We start from the raw sequence: 10,547 nt of genomic DNA, 5'->3' as shown, positions 1-10,547 counted from the left end.
TCCCCTCAAAAATCCCTCGGCACCGCCGGGCACTTCAGCTAGTTAAATATATTCAAGAAGGAGTTAGATATATTTCTTAAGGCTAAAGGGATCAAGGGATATGGGGAGAAGGCAGGGACAGGGTACTGAATTTGGATGATCAGCCATGATCGCATTGAATGGCGGAGCGGGCTCGAGGGGCCGAATGGCCTACTCCTGCTCCTATCTTCTATGTTTCTATGTTTCTAAAGCTCTCCCAATCCTCAGGCTTATTACAATTCTTCACAAAATTTTAAGCCAATTCTTTTAATTTAATACTATCCTTAGTTAGCCACAGATGGATCACTTTTCCCGTACAGTTTTTTATTTCTCAATTGAATGTATATTCGTTGAGAATTTTGGAATATTTTTTTTAATATTTGCCACTGCTTTTCTACCATCATACCTTTTAATCTAACTTTCCAATCTATTTTAGCTAACTCACCCCTCATACCTATGAAATTGGTTTTATTTAAGTTTCAGGGGGAAAATTTGCACCTCCTGTTAACGCCCCTGCTAATGCCTTCCATGAAATTCAGTAGGAGGTTAGCGGCGGCTGTAGCCAGTAGTGCTCCGCGGCGCTGCGCCGCTTGCGATTACGTCATCGCCATGTGCAGCGCCCCGGCTGCAAACTTGGGTTGCGCCCCCTAATCTATCACCGGACGATATGTCTGGCAGGGTCAGGGTGGCGTTTTTGCAGCCGCGGTGGCGCTACTTAAAGGGCAGGTGTCGGACAGCCATTGTTTTTTGGCTGACTGCCAGCACCTTCCCCTTCCCCTTTTTTCATCGGGGTGCCGGCCACGATCGCTCAGCCCAACACCTCTTGAGTGCGGGGCTGTTTTCACGGCACCCCACTCCCTGTGGTCCAGCAGGGCCCCGGTGCACGCAGCGCTAGGACCCTCCCCTTTATTCAGGGGAGGAAGGCCTGCGATGACGCGGCACTATGTACCGACGCGCATGGCGCTGTTGCATGTAGCGTTGCGAAGTTCACTGGTAGTGCCCCAAGAAGGAGGGGGAGCGCTTCCAGCAGTGTCCTGCCTCCTGCTTGGGGCGCTACTACTGAATTTATGGCGCAGGGGAACTATCTTTTTAAGGGCACTAAAATTAGTGCCCTGGCAACGTTAGCCCCCCAAAAGGGGCACCAACAAATTTTTCCCCCTAAGACCTGTTTCTGATTGAAGTATTTTACTCTCAAACGCAATGTGAACTGTTATCATATTATGATCACTCTTGCCAAGGATTTTTCATATTCTCTCCTTGCTTTCCTAATATCCTTTTTAATTGCGCCCCTGCACTTTCTGTGCCCCTGTAAAGACTCTGGAGTATTTAGCCCTCAGCTTGAGTGGAGAATAAACACCGGAATGGACTGGTTGGGCCGAGTGGCCTGTTTCTGTGCCGTATGTCCTATGTAATCCTATATAATCCTATGTAATCCTTTATTGCAAGAGGGTTGGAGTATAAGAGTAAGGAAGTCTTGCTACAATTGTACAGGGCCTTGGTGAGACCACACCTGGAGTACTGGGCACAGTTTTGGTCTCCTTATTTGAGAAAGGACATACATGCCTTGGAGGTGGTGCAATGAAGGTTCACTAGATTGATTCCTGGGATGAGAGGGTTGTCCTATGAGGAGAGCTTGAGTAGATTGGGCCGATACTCTCTGGAGTTTAAAAGAATGAGAGGTGATCTCATTGAAACATAGAGGGGGAAAAATTTAGTTGGTTAGCACCTCCTGTTAGCCCCTCCGGGGGGCGCTAACGGGACGCTAGGAACTTAGCGCCTGAGCGTGGCGATTTTAGCGCCGCTCGCGAAATTGGCCAGTAGTTTTGCGGCGGCGCTAAACACTACTGCCATGATCTCCTGCGCCCACAGATCGTGACGTCAGTCAAGCGTGCAATGCCCTGGTAGCACCCCGGACCGGATATTGAGTCGCGGCCCCTGCCTTAGCCTCTGCCGCTAGCAACGACAGGTAATGGGGAACGTTTTCAAGTCGGGAAGGGGCTGGGGGAGCACTATTTAAAGGCGGACGCTTCCTGCCTTTTCTTGTCGGCAAAGTTTTTGGTGTTAACGCTGTCCTAAGGAGTTTTGGTCCTCAGCACCACTTTTGAGCTTTTTCCCTGGGCCTATCCATTAGTGCTTCCAACACAATTGCTCTCGAGGTATCTCCAGGCCGAGATTCCAGGCTGCAATAAGCAGGGAGTGGCTGGCCAGCAAGATGGCCCCTCCCCTTTAAGAACTGGACGGCGCCAGTCTGTCCGGCTTCCATGGTAACTGACATCGCCTGAGCTTCGGTAGCGTTCCGAGGTAGCGCCTCGCTCCCTGACGTTTGCGCCTTAAGAGAGGTGAGTAGCGCCTGATTTCCCGCTCAAATCACCTCCAGGGACAACAGAGGTGAATTTTGCAGTCGGAGGTGATAATTAGCGCCGGGCACTAAACTTTGTGCCCAGCCGATATTAGCGGCCCAAAATGGGCTATGCCGAATTTTTCCCCCAATAAATTGAAAGAAATTGCTGAACTTGCACTATTATTTTTAAATCACAACTCTTGCACTGCTTGTAGTGGCCACATGGTGGCCTCGCAGTCCAGATGTTGCTTCAGTGTCTCCGTTGCCAGTCTGTCCAAGGGGCGTGAGATAGAATAAAACACACTGCGATGTGTACAAATTTAGGATTAGCAAAAAATGATAAATCATTCAATATTGTTTAGCAATACAATTAAAAACTAAAACCTATGTCAATGTCACTAGGTAAAAATGTTTAAGAACAGGAAAATATTATTGGACCAGCCTGCTCTACCCGCCTTCTCCCCATATCCCCAGCCCCACCTACCCACCTCTCCCCATAATCCTCAACCCCACCTACCCACCTCTCCCCATAATCCTCAACCCCACCTACCCGCCTTCTCCCCATAATCCTCAACCCCACCTACCCACCTCTCCCCATAATCCTCAACCCCACCTACCCACCTTCTCCCCATAATCCTCAACCCCACCTACCCACCTTCTCCCCATAATCCTCAACCCCACCTACCCACCTTCTCCCCATAATCCTCAACCCCACCTACCCGCCTTCTCACCATAATCCTCAACCCCACCTACCCACCTCTCCCCATAATCCTCAACCCCACCTACCCACCTTCTCCCCATAATCCTCAACCCCACCTACCCACCTTCTCCCCATATCCCCAGCCCCACCTACCCACCTCTCCCCATAATCCCCAGCCCCACCTACCCACCTCTCCCCATAATCCTCAACCCCACCTACCCACCTTCTCCCCATATCCCCAGCCCCACCTACCCACCTCTCCCCATAATCCCCAGCCCCACCTACCCACCTCTCCCCATAATCCTCAACCCCACCTACCCACCTTCTCCCCATATCCCCAGCCCCACCTACCCACCTCTCCCCATAATCCTCAACCCCACCTACCCACCTCTCCCCATATCCCTCAACCCCACCTACCCACCTCTCCCCATAATCCTCAACCCCACCTACCCACCTCTCCCCATAATCCTCAACCCCACCTACCCGCCTTCTCCCCATAATCCTCAACCCCACCTACCCACCTCTCCCCATAATCCTCAACCCCATCTACCCACCTCTCCCCATAATCCTCAACCCCACCTACCCACCTTCTCCCCATAATCCTCAACCCCACCTACCCACCTCTCCCCATAATCCTCAACCCCACCTACCCGCCTTCTCCCCATAATCCTCAACCCCACCTACCCACCTCTCCCCATAATCCTCAACCCCATCTACCCACCTCTCCCCATAATCCTCAGCCCCACCTACCCACCTTCTCCCCATAATCCTCAACCCCACCTACCCGCCTTCTCCCCATAATCCTCAACCCCACCTACCCACCTCTCCCCATATCCCCAGCCCCACCTACCCACCTCTCCCCATAATCCTCAACCCCACCTACCCACCTCTCCCCATAATCCTCAACCCCACCTACCCACCTTCTCCCCATAATCCTCAACCCCACCTACCCACCTCTCCCCATAATCCTCAACCCCACCTACCCACCTTCTCCCCATAATCCTCAACCCCACCTACCCACCTCTCCCCATAATCCCCAGCCCCACCTACCCACCTCTCCCCATAATCCTCAACCCCACCTACCCACCTCTCCCCATAATCCTCAACCCCACCTACCCACCTTCTCACCATATCCCCAGCCCCACCTACCCACCTCTCCCCATAATCCTCAACCCCACCTACCCACCTCTCCCCATATCCCTCAACCCCACCTACCCACCTCTCCCCATAATCCTCAGCCCCACCTACCCACCTCTCACCATATCCCTCAACCCCACCTACCCACCTCTCCCCATAATCCTCAGCCCCACCTACCCACCTCTCACCATATCCCCAGCCCCACCTACCCACCTTCTCCCCATAATCCTCAACCCCACCTACCCACCTTCTCACCATATCCCCAGCCCCACCTACCCACCTTCTCCCCATAATCCTCAACCCCACCTACCCACCTCTCACCATATCCCCAGCCCCACCTACCCACCTCTCCCCATAATCCTCAACCCCACCTACCCACCTCTCCCCATAATCCTCAACCCCACCTACCCACCTTCTCCCCATAATCCTCAACCCCACCTACCCACCTATCCCCATAATCCTCAACCCCACCTACCCACCTTCTCCCCATAATCCTCAACCCCACCTACCCACCTCTCCCCATAATCCTCAACCCCACCTACCCACCTATCCCCATAATCCTCAACCCCACCTACCCACCTTCTCCCCATATCCCTCAACCCCACCTACCCACCTTCTCCCCATAATCCTCAACCCCACCTACCCACCTTCTCCCCATATCCCTCAACCCCACCTACCCACCTTCTCCCCATAATCCTCAACCCCACCTACCCACCTTCTCCCCATATCCCTCAACCCCACCTACCCACCTCTCCCCATAATCCTCAACCCCACCTACCCACCTCTCCCCATAATCCTCAACCCCACCTACCCACCTCTCCCCATAATCCTCAACCCCACCTACCCACCTCTCCCCATAATCCTCAACCCCACCTACCCACCTTCTCCCCATATCCCTCAACCCCACCTACCCACCTCTCCCCATATCCCTCAACCCCACCTACCCACCTCTCCCCATAATCCTCAACCCCACCTTCTCCCCATATCCCTTAACCCCACCTACCCACCTTCTCCCCATATCCCTTAACCCCACCTACCCACCTTCTCCCCATATCCCTCAACCCCACCTACCCACCTTCTCCCCATATCCCTCAACCCCACCTACCCACCTCTCCCCATAATCCTCAACCCCACCTACCCACCTCTCCCCATAATCCTCAACCCCACCTACCCACCTTCTCCCCATATCCCTCAACCCCACCTACCCACCTCTCCCCATAATCCTCAACCCCACCTACTCCCCATATCCCTTAACCCCACCTACCCACCTTCTCCCCATATCCCTTAACCCCACCTACCCACCTCTCCCCATATCCCTTAACCCCACCTACCCACCTTCTCCCCATATCCCTTAACCCCACCTACCCACCTTCTCCCCATATCCCTCAACCACACCTACCCACCTCTCCCCATAATCCTCAACCCCACCTACCCACCTTCTCCCCATATCCCCCCAACCCCACCTACCCACCTTCTCCCCATATCCCCCCAACCCCACCTACCCACCTCTCCCCATATCCCCCCAACCCCACCTACCCACGTTCTTACTAGAGCGGGGTGAATAACACAAACAGTGGGACCTGAATCTTTATTCTGCGGTCTGTAAGGGTTATCACAGTACAGGTCTAACTACAAATCCTGAATTTCAATAAATTGCTTACCAGAGCCTACCTTCTGCTGTCACCTCCAGCCCACAAGGGGAACAGGCTAAACTAATGGATCAGATTTATTTAGAGATGAAGTTATATACAGAAGCAAAAAGACACTCAAAAATACAGTAACCTACTCGACATAATCAACTTATTAATTGATTGGACTGTTGGAAAGTAAGAAAAAGCAGAGTCTGAATTCCATGCTGCTTTCTTCAGCAGATGCTTAGTAACCATGGGAATGGTTTCTGTTCCCAGAGTAGAGCTCCACACTTTGGGAGAGCAGATCGGAAATTTGGGCAGGAAATCCACAGGGCCATTATTTACCATTCATTAAAATTACTCGATAGTAAGTCATGGGCTTGTGAATTGGCCATAACTTGACCCTCTGACCTGCTGTCCCACTGACCTACTGACCCACTGACTCACTGACTCACTGACCTGCTGACCTGTTGACCCACTGACCCACCAACCCACCGACCTGTTGACCCGCTGAACCACTGACCCACCAACTTGCTGACATGTGGAACCACTGACCCAAGACCCGCTGACCCACTGACCTGACCTGTTGACCCGCTGACCTACCGACTCACTGACCTGCTGACCTGTTGACCCGCTGACCCACTGACCTGCTGACCTGCTGACCGGCTGACCCACTGTGCCACTGACCTACTGACCTACTGACCCACTGACCTGCTGGTCCACAGTCCCGGTGACCCGCTGAGCAAAGCTGTAAACCAGAAGCACAAGAAATAAAAAGTTGCCATCGCTGATGTTGCTTTATGAGGAGATCAGCCACTCCTGGAGTTTCTATTCCACATTGCTCATAACCATTAAGAAAATAAAACAAAGGCCCAGGGTGCGTTCATGGGTAATAAGGTATTGGCTCGTAATTTCCGATGCCTACAGGTGTGTATGAGCTATGTACACACCCGTAGGGACCTCGCAAGTGCCGGTTTTAGTGATGCGACGTGCATGCGCTGAAAACCGGCACTTCCGATCCATCAAGAATCCTCTTGACAGATCGCACACCTGTCCTGGAGAAGGGCCTCTGCGGGCGGAGAGTTCCGTTTTCTACAGAACCTCCGCCCGCTGAAAACCCTTAAAAATCTTACGCCTGGTAAAAGCAGGTGTAAGGCCAGCTTTTACCAACATAAGAATTAAAAAAAGTTAAAAAAAAAGTTTCACTCATTTATAAGTTAAAAATATTTTTAAAAAGGTAAGTTTATTTTTAGCCCCGTAAAAAACTTTTCTTTCTTTTCAAAAAACTAAATTTTTGTTTAAAATATTTAATTTAATGTAATTTTAACTAATTTTAAAAACGTGATTTAAAAAAAATAATTTAATGTTTTGATGTGTTTTTTGAGTGATTCCCCATTCATACTTTTGACAGGTCTAACCTGTCAAATGTATGGAGGGGGATTCCCTTCTTTCATTGGTTCCCCGTGGCCCACGAGATCCCAGGGATGCTTTCGAACCGCCTGTGCCCCGGGATACCAGGGCCATGCGCGCGGACCAGGAGAGGCCCAGGAGCATAGAAACATAGAAACATAGAAGATAGGAGCAGGAGTAGGCCATTCGGCCCCTCGAGCCTGCTCTGCCATTCAATGCGAACATGGCTGATCATCCAAGTTCAGTACCCGGTCCCTGCTTTCTCCCCATACCCCTTGATCCCTTTAGCCTTAAGAAATATATCCAACTCCTTCTTGAATATATTTAATGAATTGGCCTCAACTGCCTTCTGTGGTAGAGAATTCCACAGGTTCACCACTCTCTGGGTGAAGAAATTCCTCCTCATTTCTGTCCTAAAAGGCTTACCCCTTATCCTTAGACTGTGACCCCTGGTTCTGGATTCCACGACCATCGGGAACATCCTCCCTGCATCTAGTCTGTCCAGTCCTGCCAGAATTTTATAAGTTTCAATGAGATCCCCTCTCATTCTTCTAAACTCCAGCGAGTACAAGCCCAACTGACCCAATCTCTCCTCATACGTCATTCCTGCCATCCCAGGTATCAGCCTGGTGAATCTTCGCTGAACTCCCTCCATGGCAAGAATATCCTTCCTCAGATAAGGCGACCAAAACTGCACACAATACTCAAGGTGTGGTCTCACCAAGGCCCTGTACAACTGTAGCAAGACATCCTTGTTCCTGTACTCAAACCCTCTCGCTACGAAGGCCAACATACCATTTGCCTTCTTAACCGCCTGCTGCACCTGCATGCTTACCTTCAGCGACTGGTGCACAAGGACGCCCAGGTCTCGTTGCACTTCCCCTTCTCCCAATCTATTGCCATTCAGATAATAATCTGCCTTCCTGTTTTTGACACCAAAGTGGATAACCTCACATTTATCCACGTTATATTGCATCTGCCATGCTTCTGCCCAATCACCCAACCTGTACAAATCATCCTGCAGTATTTTGGCATCCTCCTCACAGCACACACGTCCACCCAGCTTTGTGTCATCTGCAAATTTGGAGATATTACATCTAGTTCCCTTGTCTAGATCATTAATATATATTGTGAATAGCTGGGGTCCAAGGACCGATCCCTGCGGTACCCCACTAGTCACTGCCTGCCACTCGGAAAAAGACCCGTTTATTCCAACTCTTTGCTTTCTATCTGCCAACCAGTTCTCTCTCCAAGTCAATACTGTAATGTATATACATTTAAGGGGGGAACTATCTTTTACAGCTCATGTATACTGCAATACCGGCAGTGACCACACCTGTATATAGCACTGAGTAGTAATCTGTACAGATCAGTTCCCATGTGAGCCACATTGAGTAAACACCTGTTGTACCGTTCTCCTGCAGTCTGTGTCTTATTATACACAGACACAACATTGGCGACAAGGCAAGTTCGAACCTACCTGCAACTCTGCATCACCTCCCGGGGATTCGTTCCTGGAGATCAGTGGATTGGAGGTCAAGGCCAGAGACTCGGGTGTCGACCACGGGCAACTGCCCAGTCATCCAGCAGAGACTCAAGAATTGCGGGGGAGGCTGTCGAGAGCCAGGCTTGGCTTTCCAGTTGAGGTGGTCCAGCGAAACGGGCTGGCAACAGGTAGTGCGCAGCCCCTTCCCGGACAGCGGTGGGCTAGAGCCCGACCGAGCGGCACAGCAAAGGGCTGAGCAGCGTCGATGGGGGAGAGAGAGAGAGGGCAGAGCGCACAGGGCGCAGCCGGTGTTCAGGGGCCGAGCAGCGTCGAAGAGAGGGAGAGAGAGACGCGCAGAAACCCGCCATTGCCATGAGGACTGCTGAGAGCGGCGTTGGCAGCAGCGCAGGAGAAGCGCACAAAACCTACAGGGTGCCACCATTGCCACGAGAACCACCGGGAGTCGAAGATTGGACTACATATGTCGAATGAATAGAGGTATACTGCAAGGCAAATGAGGTGTCAGATGACAAGAAAGCGTCGGTATTGCTAAATTTAATGGATGCAAAGACGTATGGTTTATTATGAAATCTAGTAACCCCAACGAAGCCAATGGAAAAGAGTTTTGAAGACATAGTAACGATATTACAGGAACATTTAAACCCCACACCGCTGCTGATAGCAGAAAGATTCAAGTTTCACAAACGGAGCCAGCATAAGGATGAAAGCAATGCTGATTATTTAACAGAACTGCGCAAACTATCGAAACACTGCCAATTTGGAGCGGGACTGGCAGATACCTTAAGGGACAAGTTTGTGTGTGGGCTTCAAAGTGAAGGAACCCAGAAACGGCTTTTATCTGAAAAGGACCTTACGCTGGAAAAGGCTTTCAGCATGGCAGTATCATATGAAGCAGCAGCACGGGGCGCTGCAGAGATACAACAGAGACCGCAAGAATATGGCACAAACGAAATGTCATATAGAACAGAGAAGTGCTATCGCTGCGGCAGAACAACACATGACCAGAATGATTGCTGGTTCAAAGACAAAGTGTGCAGACAGTGTGGAAAAGTAGGACACATAGCACGAGTCTGCAGGTCGGGAAAGAAAACCAGCAATAAGAAACCTACCAAAGAAAAGTACAAGAATGCACATAAGATGACGGAGAATAGTTCAGACGAACAAAAGAGTGATAACGACTCCGAAAGCAGGGAACTGAGTTGTCTGAAACTACATAATGTGATCACAACGGAGGATCACTGAACCATTTGGGTCACTCTCAAGTTAGCAGGAGTCCAGGTAAAGATGAAATTGGACACAGGATAAGCCCTAACAGTTATAAACCGACGGGACTACGAGCGGCTATTCTCACACATACCCTTGAGAGACACAAAAATTATTTTGAAGACGTACACGGGGCAAAACGTCTACCCCAAAGGAAAAATAAGGGTGACCGTTATATATAACGGTAAGGAAACACCAAAACTAGACCTGTATGTATTGCAAGATGGAGGACCACCATTACTGGGACGTGAATGGATCCAGAAAATACAACTGGATTGGCATTCCATACAGGCACTGACTGTGGCTGACAAAAAGGATGACAACGCCACACCTGGGCGACTGTCAAAGATCCTAACTGACGCGAAAGAAGTGTTCCAGCAAGGACACGGAACACTAAAAGGCATGACAGCGATGATTAAAATTGAAGAAAACGCAAGCCCAAAATTTTTTACAGCCAGACCGGTACCTTATGCGATCCGCCCAGCCGTTGAAGCAGAGCTGGAGAGTCTGGAACGTTCAGGTGTACTGTCCAAGGTAGAC

Source organism: Somniosus microcephalus, chromosome 18 (assembly GCF_052327205.1).
Source record: "Somniosus microcephalus isolate GS21.2 chromosome 18, FLI_Smic_1.0, whole genome shotgun sequence".
Lineage (NCBI taxonomy): Eukaryota > Metazoa > Chordata > Chondrichthyes > Squaliformes > Somniosidae > Somniosus > Somniosus microcephalus.
The sequence above is the reverse complement of the archived record's forward strand: the minus strand, read 5'-3'. Positions refer to the sequence as shown.